Source organism: Gorilla gorilla, chromosome 4 (assembly GCF_029281585.2).
Source record: "Gorilla gorilla gorilla isolate KB3781 chromosome 4, NHGRI_mGorGor1-v2.1_pri, whole genome shotgun sequence".
NCBI classification, from domain to species: domain Eukaryota; kingdom Metazoa; phylum Chordata; class Mammalia; order Primates; family Hominidae; genus Gorilla; species Gorilla gorilla.
Genome location: NC_073228.2, coordinates 189569258 through 189586895, shown reverse-complemented (window position 1 = coordinate 189586895; position 17638 = coordinate 189569258).

Below are 17638 nucleotides of genomic sequence, written 5' to 3'. Positions count from 1 at the left end.
ATCTGTATGAACATGGAAATATCTACACCGCTATCTGTATGAACATGGAAATATCTACACCGCTAACTGTTTGAACATGGAAATATCTACACCGCTATCTGCATGAAAATGGAAATATTTACACAGCTATCTGCATATACACGGAAATATCTACAAAGCTATTTCTTTACATATGGAAATAACTACACCGCTATCTCTATAAACATGGAAATATCTACACCACCATCTTTATGAACATGGAAATATCTACACCGCCATCTGTATGAACATGGAAATATCTGCACCGCCAACTGTATGAACATTTAAATATCTACACCGCCATCTGTATTATGAAGGAGATATCTACACCGCTATCTGTATAAACATGGAAATATCTACACCGCTATCTGCATGAAAATGGAAATATCTACAAAGCTATCTGCATATACATGGAAATATCTATACAGCTATCTCTTTACACATGGAAATAACTACACCGCTATCTCTATAAACATGGAAATATCTACACCGCCATCTGTATGAACATGGAAATATCTGCACCGCCATCTGTATGATCATATAAATATCTACACCGCCATCTGTATTAAGATGGATATATCTACACCGCTATCTGTATGAACATGGAAATATCTACACCGATATCTGTATAAACATGGAAATATCTACACCGCTATCTGCATGAACATGGAAATATCTTCACCGCCATCTGTATGAACATGGATTTATCTACACACCCATCTGGATGAACATGGAAATACCTACACCGCTATCTGTATGAACATGGAAATAGTTACACCGCTATCTGTATGAACATGGAAATATCTACACCGCTATCTGTATGAACATGGAAATATCTACACCGATATCTGTATAAACATGGAAATATCTACACCGCAATCTGTATGAACATGGAAATATCTTCACCGCCATCTGTATGAACGTGGATTTATCTACACACCCATCTGGATGAACATGGAAATATCTACACCGCTATCAGTATGAACATGGAAATATCTACACCGCTACCTGTATCAACATGGAAATGTCAGTACCGCTATCTGCATGAACATGGAAATATCTACACAGCCTTCTGGATGAACATGGAAATATCTACACCGCTATCTGTATGAACATGGAAATATCTACACCGCTATCTGTATAAACATGGAAATATCTACACCACTATCTGTATGAACATGGAAATATTTACACCGCTATCTGTATGAACATGGAAATATCTACACCACTATCTGTGCAAACATGCAAACATCTTCACCGCTATCTGTATAAACATGGAAATATCTACACCGCTATCTGTATGAACATGGAAATATCTACACCGCTAACTGTTTGAACATGGAAATATCTACACCGCTATCTGCATGAAAATGGAAATATTTACACAGCTATCTGCATATACACGGAAATATCTACAAAGCTATTTCTTTACACATGGAAATAACTACACCGCTATCTCTATAAACATGGAAATATCTACACCACCATCTGAATGAACATGGAAATATCTGCACCGCCATCTGTATGAACATATAAATATCTACACCGCCATCTGTATTAAGATGGAGATATCTACACCGCTATCTGTATAAACATGGAAATATCTACACCGCTATCTGTATAAACATGGAAATATCTACACTGCTATCTGTATAAACATGGAAATAGCTACACCGCTACCTGTATAAACATGGAAATATCAGCACCGCTATCTGTATGAACATGGAAATATCTACACCGCTATCTGTATGAACATGGAAATATCTACACCGCTATCTGCATGAAAATGGAAATATCTACACAGCTATCTGCATATACATGGAAATATCTACAAAGCTATTTCTTTACACATGGAAATAACTACACCGCTATCTCTGTAAACATGGAAATATATACACCACTATCTGTATAAACATGGAAATATCTACACCGCTATCTGTATAAACATGGAAATATCTACACAGCTATCTGTATAAACATGGAAATATCTACACCGCTATCTGTATAAACATGGAATTATCTACACCGCTACCTGTATAAACATGGAAATATCAGCACCGCTATCTGTATGACCATAGAAATATCTACACCGCTATCTCTATGAACATGGAAATATCTACACCCCTATCTGTATGAACATGGAAATAGCTACACCGCTATCTGTATGAACATGGAAATATCTACACCACTATCTGTATGAACATGGAAATATCTACACCGCTGTCTGTATGAACATGGAAATATCTGCACCGCTATCTGTATGAACATGGATATATCTACACAGCCATCTGGATGAACACGGAAGTATCTACACCGCTATCTGAATGAGCATGGAAATATCTACACCGCTATCTCTGTAAACATGTATACATCTTCACCACTATCTGTTTAAACATGGAAATATCTACACAGCTATCTGTATGAACATGGAAATATCTACACCGCTATCTGTTTGAACATGGAAATATCTACCCCGCTATCTGCACGAAAATGGAAATGTCTACAAAGCTATCTGCATATACATGGAAATATCTATACAGCTATCTCTTTACACATGGAAATAACTACACCGCTATCTCTATAAGCATGGAAATATCTACACCGCCATCTGTATGAACATGGAAATATCTGCACCGCCATCTGTATGATCATATAAATATCTACACTGCCATCTGTATTAAGATGGAGATATCTACTTCGCTATCTGTATAAACATGGAAATGTCTACACCGATATCTGTATAAACATGGAAATATCTACACCGCTATCTGTATGAACATGGAAATATCTACACCGCTACCTGTATCAACATGGAAATATCAGCACCGCTATCTGTATGAACATGGAAATATCTACACAGCCTTCAGGATGAACATGGAAATATCTACACCACTATCTGTATGAACATGGAAATATCTACACCGCTATCTGTATAAACATGGAAATATCTACACCGCTATCTGTATGAACATGGAAATATCTACACCGCTAACTGTTTGAACATGGAAATATCTGTGTAAACGTGGAAATATCTACACCGCTATCTCTATAAACATGGAAATATCTACACCGCTACCTGTATAAACATGGAAATATCAGCACCACTATCTGTATGAACATGGAAATATCTACACCGCTATCTGTATGAACATGGAAATATCTACACCGCTATCTGCATGAAAATAGAAATATCTACAAAGCTATCTGCATATACATGGAAATATCTACAAAGATATCTCTTTACACATGGAAATAACTACACCGCTATCTCTATAAACATGGAAATATCTACACCACTATCTGTATAAACATGGAAATATCTGCACCGCTATCTGTATAAACATGGAAATATCTACACCGCTACCTGTATAAACATGGAAATATCAGCACCGCTATCTGTATGAACATGGAAATATCTACACCGCTATCTGTATGAACATGGAAATATCTACACCGCTATCTGCATGAAAATGGAAATATCTACACAGCTATCTGCATATACATGGAAATATCTACAAAGCTATCTCTTTACACATGGAAATAACTACACCGCTATCTCTGTAAACATGGAAATATATAAACCACTATCTGTATAAACATGGAAATATCTACACCGCTATCTGTATAAATATGGAAATATCTACACAGCTATCTGTATAAACATGGAAATATCTACACCGCTATCTGTATAAACATGGAATTACCTACACCGCTACCTGTATAAACATGGAAATATCAGCACCGCTATCTGTATGACCATGGAAATATCTACACCGCTATCTCTATGAACATGGAAATATCTACACCGCTATCTGTATGAACATGGAAATAGCTACACCTCTATCTGTATGAACATGGAAATATCTACACCACTATCTGTATGAACATGGAAATATCTACACCGCTGTGTGTATGAACATGGAAATATCTACACCGCTATCTGTATGAACATGGGAATATCTTCACCGCCATCTGTATGAACATGGATATATCTACACTGCCATCTGGATGAACACGGAAGTATCTACACCGCTATCTGTATGAACATGGAAATATCTACACCGCTATCTGTGTAAACATGTATAAATCTTCACCACTATCTGTTTAAACATGGAAATATCTACACAGCTATCTGTATGAACATGGAAATATCTACACCGCTATCTGTTTGAACATGGAAATATCTACACCGCTATCTGTATGAACATGGAAATATCTTCACCGCCATCTGTATGAATATGGATTTATCTACACACCCATCTGGATGAACATGGAAATATCTACACCGCTATCTGTATGAACATGGAAATAGCTACACCGCTATCTGTATGAACATGGAAATATCTACACCGCTATCTGTATGAACATGGAAATATCTACACCGATATCTGTATAAACATGGAAATATCTACACCGCTATCTGTATGAACATGGAAATATCTTCACCGCCATCTGTATGAACATGGATTTATATACACACCCGTCTGGATGAACATGGAAATATCTACACCGCTACCTGTATCAACATGGAAATATCAGTAACGCTATCTGTATGAACATGCAAATATCTACACAGCCTTCTGGATGAACATGGAAATATCTACACCGGTATCTGTATGAACATGGAAATATCTACACCGCTATCTGTATGAACATGGAAATATCTACACCACTATCTGTATGAACATGGAAATATTTACACCGCTATCTATATGAACATGGAAATATCTACACCACTATCTGTGCAAACATGCATACATCTTCACCGCTATCTGTATGAACATGGAAATATCTACACCGCTATCTGTATGAACATGGAAATATCTACACCGCTAACTGTTTGAACATGGAAATATCTACACCGCTATCTGCATGAAAATGGAAATATTTACACAGCTATCTGCATATACACGGAAATATCTACAAAGCTATTTCTTTACATATGGAAATAACTACACCGCTATCTCTATAAACATGGAAATATCTACACCACCATCTGTATGAACATGGAAATATCTGCACCGCCATCTGTATGAACATATAAATACCTACACCGCCATCTATATTAAGATGGAGATATCTACACCGCTATCGGTATAAACATGGAAATATCTACACCGCTATCTGTATAAACATGGAAATATCTACACCGCTATCTGTATGAACATGGAAATATCTTCACCGCCATCTTTGTGAACGTGGATTTATCTACACACCCATCTGGATGAACATGGAAATATCTACACCGCTATCAGTATGAACATGGAAATATCTACACCGCTACCTGTATCAACATGGAAATGTCAGTACCGCTATCTGTATGAACATGGAAATATCTACACAGCCTTCTGGATGAACATGGAAATATCTACACCGCTATCTGTATGAACATGGAAATATCTACACCGCTATCTGTATAAACATGGAAATATCTACACCACTATCTGTATGAACATGGAAATATTTACACCGCTATCTGTATGAACATGGAAATATCTACACCACTATCTGTGCAAACATGCAAACATCTTCACCGCTATCTGTATAAACATGGAAATATCTACACCGCTATCTGTATGAACATGGAAATATCTACACCGCTAACTGTTTGAACATGGAAATATCTACACCGCTATCTGCATGAAAATGGAAATATTTACACAGCTATCTGCATATACACGGAAATATCTACAAAGCTATTTCTTTACACATGGAAATAACTACACCACTATCTCTATAAACATGGAAATATCTACACCACCATCTGTATGAACATGGAAATATCTGCACCGCCATTTGTATGAACATATAAATATCTACACCGCCATCTGTATTAAGATGGAGATATCTACACCGCTATCTGTATAAACATGGAAATATCTACACCGCTATCTGTATAAACATGGAAATATCTACACTGCTATCTGTATAAACATGGAAATAGCTACACCGCTACCTGTATAAACATGGAAATATCAGCACCGCTATCTGTATGAACATGGAAATATCTACACCGCTATGTGTATGAACATGGAAATATCTACACCGCTATCTGCATGAAAATGGAAATATCTACTCAGCTATCTGCATATACATGGAAATATCTACAAAGCTATCTCTTTACACATGGAAATAACTACACCGCTATCTCTGTAAACATGGAAATATATACACCACTATCTGTATAAACATGGAAATATCTACACCGCTATCTGTATAAACATGGAAATATCTACACAGCTATCTGTATAAACATGGAAATATCTACACCGCTATCTGTATAAACATGGAATTATCTACACCGCTACGTGTATAAACATGGAAATATCAGCACCGCTATCTGTATGACCATGGAAATATCTACACCGCTATCTCTATGAACATGGAAATATCTACACCCCTATCTGTATGAACATGGAAATAGCTACACCGCTATCTGTATGAACATGGAAATATCTACACCACTATCTGTATGAACATGGAAATATCTACACCGCTGTCTGTATGAACATGGAAATATCTGCACCGCTATCTGTATGAACATGGGAATATCTTCACCGCCATCTGTATGAACATGGATATATCTACACAGCCATCTGGATGAACACGGAAGTATCTACACCGCTATCTGAATGAGCATGGAAATATCTACACCGCTATCTGTGTAAACATGTATACATCTTCACCACTATCTGTTTAAACATGGAAATATCTACACAGCTCTCTGTATGAACATGGAAATATCTACACCGCTATCTGTTTGAACATGGAAATATCTACCCCGCTATCTGCACGAAAATGGAAATATCTACAAAGCTATCTGCATATACATGGAAATATCTATACAGCTATCTCTTTACACATGGAAATAACTACACCGCTATCTCTATAAACATGGAAATATCTACACCGCCATCTGTATGAACATGGAAATATCTGCACCGCCATCTGTATGATCATATAAATATCTACACTGCCGTCTGTATTAAGATGGAGATATCTACTTCGCTATCTGTATAAACATGGAAATATCTACACCGATATCTGTATAAACATGGAAATATCTACACCGCTATCTGTATGAACATGGAAATATCTACACCGCTACCTGTATCAACATGGAAATATCAGCACCGCTATCTGTATGAACATGGAAATATCTACACAGCCTTCAGGATGAACATGGAAATATCTACACCGCTATCTGTAGGAACATGGAAATATCTACACCGCTATCTGTATAAACATGGAAATATCTACACCGCTATCTGTATGAACATGGAAATATCTACACCGCTAACTGTTTGAACATGGAAATATCTGTGTAAACGTGGAAATATCTACACCGCTATCTCTATAAACATGGAAATATCTACACCGCTACCTGTATAAACATGGAAATATCAGCACCACTATCTGTATGAACATGGAAATATCTACACCGCTATCTGTATGAACATGGAAATATCTACACCGCTATCTGCATGAAAATAGAAATATCTACAAAGCTATCTGCATATACATGGAAATATCTACAAAGATATCTCTTTACAGATGGAAATAACTACACCGCTATCTCTATAAACATGGAAATATCTACACCACTATCTGTATAAACATGGAAATATCTGCACCGCTATCTGTATAAACATGGAAATATCTACACCGCTACCTGTATAAACATGGAAATATCAGCACCGCTATCTGTATGAACCTGGAAATATCTACACCGCTATCTGTATGAACATGGAAATATCTACACCGCTATCTGCATGAAAATGGAAATATCTACACAGCTATCTGCATATACATGGAAATATCTACAAAGCTATCTCTTTACACATGGAAATAACTACACCGCTATCTCTGTAAACATGGAAATATATAAACCACTATCTGTATAAACATGGAAATATCTACACCGCTATCTGTATAAATATGGAAATATCTACACAGCTATCTGTATAAACATGGAAATATCTACACCGCTATCTGTATAAACATGGAATTATCTACACCGCTACCTGTATAAACATGGAAATATCAGCACCGCTATCTGTATGACCATGGAAATATCTACACCGCTATCTCTATGAACATGGAAATATCTACACCGCTATCTGTATGAACATGGAAATAGCTACACCTCTATCTGTATGAACATGGAAATATCTACACCTCTATCTGTATGAACATGGAAATATCTACACCGCTGTGTGTATGAACATGGAAATATCTACACCGCTATCTGTATGAACATGGGAATATCTTCACCGCCATCTGTATGAACATGGATATATCTACACAGCCATCTGGATGAACACGGAAGTATCTACACCGCTATCTGTATGAACATGGAAATATCTACACCGCTATCTGTGTAAACATGTATACATCTTCACCACTATCTGTTTAAACATGGAAATATCTACACAGCTATCTGTATGAACAAGGAAATATCTACACCGCTATCTGTTTGAACATGGAAATATCTACACCGCTATCTGTATGAACATGGAAATATCTTCACCGCCATCTGTATGAACATGGATTTATATACACACCCGTCTGGATGAACATGGAAATATCTACACCGCTACCTGTATCAACATGGAAATATCAGTAACGCTATCTGTATGAACATGGAAATATCTACACAGCCTTCTGGATGAACATGGAAATATCTACACCGGTATCTGTATGAACATGGAAATATCTACACCGCTATCTGTATGAACATGGAAATATCTACAACACTATCTGTATGAACATGGAAATATTTACACCGCTATCTGTATGAACATGGAAATATCTACACCACTATCTGTGCAAACATGCATACATCTTCACCGCTATCTGTATAAACATGGAAATATCTACACCGCTATCTGTATGAACATGGAAATATCTAAACCGCTAACAGTTTGAACATGGAAATATCTACACCGCTATCTGCATGAAAATGGAAATATTTACACAGCTATCTGCATATACACGGAAATATCTACAAAGCTATTTCTTTACATATGGAAATAACTACACCGCTATCTCTATAAACATGGAAATATCTACACCACCATCTGTATGAACATGGAAATATCTGCACCGCCATCTGTATGAACATATAAATATCTACACCGCCATCTGTATTAAGATGGAGATATCTACACCGCTATCGGTATAAACATGGAAATATCTACACCGCTATCTGTATAAACATGGAAATATCTACACCGCTATCTGTATAAACATGGAAATATTTACACCGCTACCTGTATAAACATGGAAATATCAGCACCGCTATCTGTATGAACATGGAAATATCTACACCGCTATCTGTATGAACATGGAAATATCTACACCGCTATCTGCATGAAAATGGAAATATCTACACAGCTATCTGCATATACATGGAAATATCTACAAAGCTATGTCTTTACACATGGAAATAACTACACCGCTATCTCTGTAAACATGGAAATATATACACCACTATCTGTATAAACATGGAAATATCTACAAAGCTATCTGTATGAACATGGAAATATCTACACAGCTTTCTGTATAAACATGGAAATATCTACACCGCTATCTGTATAAACATGGAATTATCTACACCGCTACCTGTATAAACATGGAAATATCAGCACCGCTATCTGTATGACCATGGAAATATCTACACCGCTATCTCTATGAACATGGAAATATCTACACCGCTATCTGTATGAACATGGAAATAGCTACACCGCTATCTGTATGAACATGGAAATATCTACACCACTATCTGTATGAACATGGAAATATCTACACCGCTGTCTGTATGAACATGGAAATATCTACACCGCTATCTGTATGAACATGGGAATATCTTCACCGCCATCTGTATGAACATGGATATATCTACACAGCCATCTGGATGAACACGGAAGTATCTACACCGCTATCTGTATGAGCATGGAAATATCTACACCGCTATCTGTGTAAACATGTATACATCTTCACCACTATCTGTTTAAACATGGAAATATCTACACCACTATCTGTATGAACATGGAAATATCTACACCGCCATCTGTATGAACATGGAAATATCTGCACCACCATCTGTATGATCATATAAATATCTACACCGCCATCTGTATTAAGATGGATATATCTACACCGCTATCTGTATGAACATGGAAATATCGACACCGATATCTGTATAAACATGGAAATATCTACACCGCTATCTGTATGAACATGGAAATATCTTCACCGCCATCTGTATGAACATGGATTTATCTACACACCCATCTGGATGAACATGGAAATATCTACACCGCTATCTGTATGAACATGGAAATAGCTACACCGCTATCTGTATGAACATGGAAATATCTACACCGCTATCTGTATGAACATGGAAATATCTACACCGATATCTGTATAAACATGGAAATATCTACACCGCTATCTGTATGAACATGGAAATATCTTCACCGCCATCTGTATGAACATGGATTTATCTACACACCCATCTGGATGAACATGGAAATATCTACACCGCTATCTGTATGAATATGGAAATAGCTACACCGCTATCTGTATGAACATGGAAATATCTACACCGCTATCTGTATGAACATGGAAATATCTACACCGCTATCTGTATGAACATGGAAATATCTACACCGCTACCTGTATCAACATGGAAATATCAGTACCGCTATCTGTATGAACATGGAAATATCTACACAGCCTTCTGGAGGAACATGGAAATATCTACACCGCTATCTGTATGAACATGGAAATATCTACACCGCTATCTGTATGAACATGGAAATATCTACACCACTATCTGTATGAACATGGAAATATTTACACCGCTATCTGTATGAACATGGAAATATCTACACCACTATCTGTGCAAAGATGCATACATCTTCACCGCAATCTGTATAAACATGGAAATATCTACACCGCTATCTGTATGAACATGGAAATATCTACACTGCTAACTGTTTGAACATGGAAATATCTACAAAGCTATCTGCATGAAAATGGAAATATTTACACAGCTATCTGCATATACACGGAAATATCTACAAAGCTATTTCTTTACACATGGAAATAACTACACTGCTATCTCTATAAACATGGAAATATCTACACCACCATCTGTATGAACATGGAAATATCTGTACCGCCATCTGTATGAACATTTAAATATCTACACCGCCATCTGTATTAAGATGGAGATATCTACTCCGCTATCTGTATAAAAATGGAAATATCTACACCGCTATCTGTATAAACATGGAAATATCAGCACCGCTATCTGTATGACCATGGAAATATCTACACCGCTATCTCTATGAACATGGAAATATCTACACCGCTATCTGTATGAACATGGAAATATCTACACCACTATCTGTGCAAACATGCATACATCTTCACCGCTATCTGTATAAACATGGAAATATCTACACCGCTATCTGTATGAACATGGAAATATCTACACCGCTAACTGTTTGAACATGGAAATATCTACACCGCTGTCTGCATGAAAATGGAAATATTTACACAGCTATCTGCATATACACGGAAATATCTACAAAGCTATTACTTTACACATGGAAATAACTACACCGCTATCTCTATAAACATGGAAATATCTACAACACCATCTGTATGAACATGGAAATATCTGCACCGCCATCTGTATGAACATATAAATATCTACACCGCCATCTGTATTAAGATGTAGATATCTACACCGCTATCTGTATAAACATGGAAATATCTACACCGCTATCTGTATAAACATGGAAATATCTACACCGCTATCTGTATAAACATGGAAATAGCTACACCGCTACCTGTATAAACATGGAAATATCAGCACCGCTATCTGTATGAACATGGAAATATCTACACCGCTATCTGTATGAACATGGAAATATCTACACCGCTATCTGCATGAAAATGGAAATATCTACACAGCTATCTGCATATACATGGAAATATCTACAAAGCTATCTCTTTACACATGGAAATAACTACACCGCTATCTCTGTAAACATGGAAATATATACACCACTATCTGTATAAACATGGAAATATCTACACCGCTATCTGTATAAACATGGAAATATCTACACAGCTATCTGTATAAACATGGAAATATCTACACCGCTATCTGTATAAACATGGAATTATCTACACCGCTACCTGTATAAACATGGAAATATCAGCACCGCTATCTGTACGACCATGGAAATATCTACACCGCTATCTCTATGAACATGGAAATATCTGCACCGCTATCTGTATGAACATGGAAATAGCTACACCGCTATCTGTATGAACATGGAAATATCTACACCACTATCTGTATGAACATGGAAATATCTACACCGCTATCTGTATGAATATGGAAATAGCTACACCGCTATCTGTATGAACATGGAAATATCTACACCGCTATCTGTATGAACATGGAAATATCTACACCGCTATCTGTATGAACATGGAAATATCTACACCGCTACCTGTATCAACATGGAAATATCAGTACCACTATCTGTATGAACATGGAAATATCTACACAGCCTTCTGGATGAACATGGAAATATCTACACCGCTATCTGTATGAACATGGAAATATCTACACCGCTATCTGTATGAACATGGAAATATCTACACCACTATCTGTATGAACATGGAAATATTTACACCGCTATCTGTATGAACATGGAAATATCTACACCACTATCTGTGCAAACATGCATACACCTTCACCGCAATCTGTATAAACATGGAAATATCTACACCGCTATCTGTATGAACATGGAAATATCTACACCGCTAACTGTTTGAACATGGAAATATCTACAAAGCTATCTGCATGAAAATGGAAATATTTACACAGCTATCTGCATATACACGGAAATATCTACAAAGCTATTTCTTTACACATGGAAATAACTACACCGCTATCTCTATAAACATGGAAATATCTACAACACCATCTGTATGAACATGGAAATATCTGCACCGCCATCTGTATGAACATATAAATATCTACACCGCCATCTGTATTAAGATGTAGATATCTACACCGCTATCTGTATAAACATGGAAATATCTACACCGCTATCTGTATAAACATGGAAATATCTACACCGCTATCTGTATAAACATGGAAATAGCTACACCGCTACCTGTATAAACATGGAAATATCAGCACCGCTATCTGTATGAACATGGAAATATCTACACCGCTATCTGTATGAACATGGAAATATCTACACCGCTATCTGCATGAAAATGGAAATATCTACACAGCTATCTGCATATACATGGAAATATCTACAAAGCTATCTCTTTACACATGGAAATAACTACACCGCTATCTCTGTAAACATGGAAATATATACACCACTATCTGTATAAACATGGAAATATCTACACCGCTATCTGTATAAACATGGAAATATCTACACAGCTATCTGTATAAACATGGAAATATCTACACCGCTATCTGTATAAACATGGAATTATCTACACCGCTACCTGTATAAACATGGAAATATCAGCACCGCTATCTGTACGACCATGGAAATATCTACACCGCTATCTCTATGAACATGGAAATATCTACACCGCTATCTGTATGAACATGGAAATAGCTACACCGCTATCTGTATGAACATGGAAATATCTACACCACTATCTGTATGAACATGGAAATATCTACACCGCTGTCTGTATGAACATGGAAATATCTACACCGCTATCTGTATGAACATGGGAATATCTTCACCGCCATCTGTATGAACATGGATATATCTACACAGCCATCTGGATGAACACGGAAGTATCTACACCGCTATCTGTATGAGCATGGAAATATCTACACCGCTATCTGTGTAAACATGTATACATCTTCACCACTATCTGTTTAAACATGGAAATATCTACACAGCTATCTGTATGAACATGGAAATATCTACACCGCTATCTGTTTGAAAATGGAAATATCTACACCGCTATCTGCATGAAAATGGAAATATCTACAAAGCTATCTGCATATACATGGAAATATCTATACAGCTATCTCTTCACACATGGAAATAACTACACCGCTATCTCTATAAACATGGAAATATCTACACCGCCATCTGTATGAACATGGAAATATCTGCACCGCCATCTGTATGATCATATAAATATCTACACCGCTATCTGTATTAAGATGTAGATATCTACTCCGCTATCTGTATAAACATGGAAATATCTACACCGATATCTGTATAAACATGGAAATATCTACACCGCTATCTGTATGAACATGGAAATATCTTCACCGCCATCTGTATTAACATGGATTTATCTACACACCCATCCGGATGAACATGGAAATATCTACACCGCTATCTGTATGAACATGGAAATAGCTACACCGCTATCTGTATGAACATGGAAATATCTACACCGCTATCTGTATGAACATGGAAATATCTACACCGCTATCTGTATGAACATGGAAATATCAGCACCGCTACCTGTATCAACATGGAAATATCAGCACCGCTATCTGTATGAACATGGAAATATCTACACAGCCTTCAGGATGAACATGGAAATATCTACACCGCTATCTGTATGAACATGGAAATATCTACACCGCTATCTGTATGAACATGGAAATATCTACACCACTATCTGTATGAACATGGAAATATTTACACCGCTATCTGTATGAACATGGAAATATCTACCCACTATCTGTGCAAACATGCATACATCTTCACCGCTATCTGTATAAACATGGAAATATCTACACCGCTATCTGTATGAACATGGAAATATCTACACCGCTAACTGTTTGAACATGGAAATATCTACACCGCTATCTGCATGAAAATGGAAATATTTACACAGCTATCTGCATATACACGGAAATATCTACAAAGCTATTTCTTTACATATGGAAATAACTACACCGCTATCTCTATAAACATGGAAATATCTACACCACCATCTGTATGAACATGGAAATATCTGCACCGCCATCTGTATGAACATATAAATATCTACACCGCCATCTGTATTAAGATGGAGATATCTACAGCGCTATCTGTATAAACATGGAAATATCTACACCGCTATCTGTATAAACGTGGAAATATCTACACCGCTATCTCTATAAACATGGAAATATCTACACCGCTACCTGTATAAACATGGAAATATCAGCACCGCTATCTGTATGAACATGGAAATATCTACACCGCTATCTGTATGAACATGGAAATATCTACACCGCTATCTGCATGAAAATAGAAATATCTACAAAGCTATCTGCATATACATGGAAATATCTACAAAGCTATCTCTTTACACATGGAAATAACTACACCGCTATCTCTATAAACATGGAAATATCTACACCACTATCTGTATAAACATGGAAATATCTACACCGCTATCTGTGTAAACATGGAAATACCTTCACCGCAATCTGTATAAACATGGAAATATCTACACCGCTATCTGTATGAACATGGAAATATCTACACCGCTAACTGTTTGAACATGGAAATATCTACAAAGCTATCTGCATGAAAATGGAAATATCTACACAGCTATCTGCATATATACGGAAATATCTACAAAGCTATTTCTTTACACATGGAAATAACTACACTGCTATCTCTATAAACATGGAAATATCTACACCACCATCTGTATGAACATGGAAATATCTGTACCGCCATCTGTATGAACATATAAATATCTACACCGCAATCTGTATTAAGATGGAGATATCTACACCGCTATCTGTATAAACATGGAAATATCTACACCGCTATCTGTATAAACATGGAAATATCTACACCGCTATCTGTATAAACATGGAAATATCAGCACCGCTACCTGCATAAACATGGAAATATCAGCACCGCTACCTGTATGAACATGGAAATACCTACACCGCTATCTGTATGAACATGGAAATATCTACACCGCTATCTGCATGAAAATGGAAATATCTACACAGCTATCTGCATATACATGGAAATATCTACAAAGCTATCTCTTTAAACATGGAAATAACTACACCGCTATCTCTGTAAACATGGAAATATATACACCACTATCTGTATAAACATGGAAATATCTACAAAGCTATCTGTATGAACATGGAAATATCTACACAGCTTTCTGTATAAACATGGAAATATCTACACCGCTATCTGTATAAACATGGAATTATCTACACCGCTACCTGTATGAACATGGAAATATCTACACCGCTATCTGTATGAACATGGAAATATCTACACCGCTACCTGTATCAACATGGAAATATCAGTACCGCTATCTGCATGAACATGGAAATATCTACACCGCCTTCTGGATGAACATGGAAATATCTACACCGCTATCTGTATGAACATGGAAATATCTACACCGCTATCTGTATGAACATGGAAATATCTACACCACTATCTGTATGAACATGGAAATATTTACACCGCTATCTGTATGAACATGGAAATATCTACACCACTATCTGTGCAAACATGCATACATCTTCACCGCTATCTGTATAAACATGGAAATATCTACACCGCTATCTGTATGAACATGGAAATAACTAAACCGCTAACTGTTTGAACATGGAAATATCTACAAAGCTATCTGCATGAAAATGGAAATATTTACACAGCTATCTGCATATACACGGAAATATCTACAAAGCTATTTCTTTACACATGGAAATAACTACACTGCTATCTCTATAAACATGGAAATATCTACATCACCATCTGTATGAACATGGAAATATCTGCACCGCCATCTGTATGAACATATAAATATCTACACCGCCATCTGTATTAAGATGGAGATATCTACACCGCTATCGGTATAAACATGGAAATATCTACACCGCTATCTGTATAAACATGGAAATATCTTCACCGCTATCTGTATAAACATGGAAATATCTACACCGCTATCTGGATAAACATGGAAATATCTACACCGCTATCTGTATAAACATGGAAATATCTACACCGCTACCTGTATAAACATGGAAATATCAGCACTGCTATCGGTATGACCATGGAAATATCTACACCGCTATCTCTATGAACATGGAAATATCTACACCGCTATCTGTATGAACATGGAAATAGCTACACTGCTACCTGTATGAACATGGAAATATCTACACCGCTATCTGTATAAACATGGAAATATCTACACCGCTATCTGTATAAACATGGAAATATCAGCACCGCTACCTGTATAAACATGGAAATATCAGCACCGCTACCTGTATGAACATGGAAATATCTACACTGCTATCTGTATGAACATGGAAATATCTACACCGCTATCTGCATGAAAATGGAAATATCTACACAGCTATCTGCATATACATGGAAATATCTACAAAGCTATCTCTTTACACATGGAAATAACTACACCGCTATCTCTGTAAACATGGAAATATATACACCACTATCTGTATTAACATGGAAATATCTACACCGCTATCTGTATAAACATGGAAATATCTACACAGCTTTCTGTATAAACATGGAAATATCTACACCGC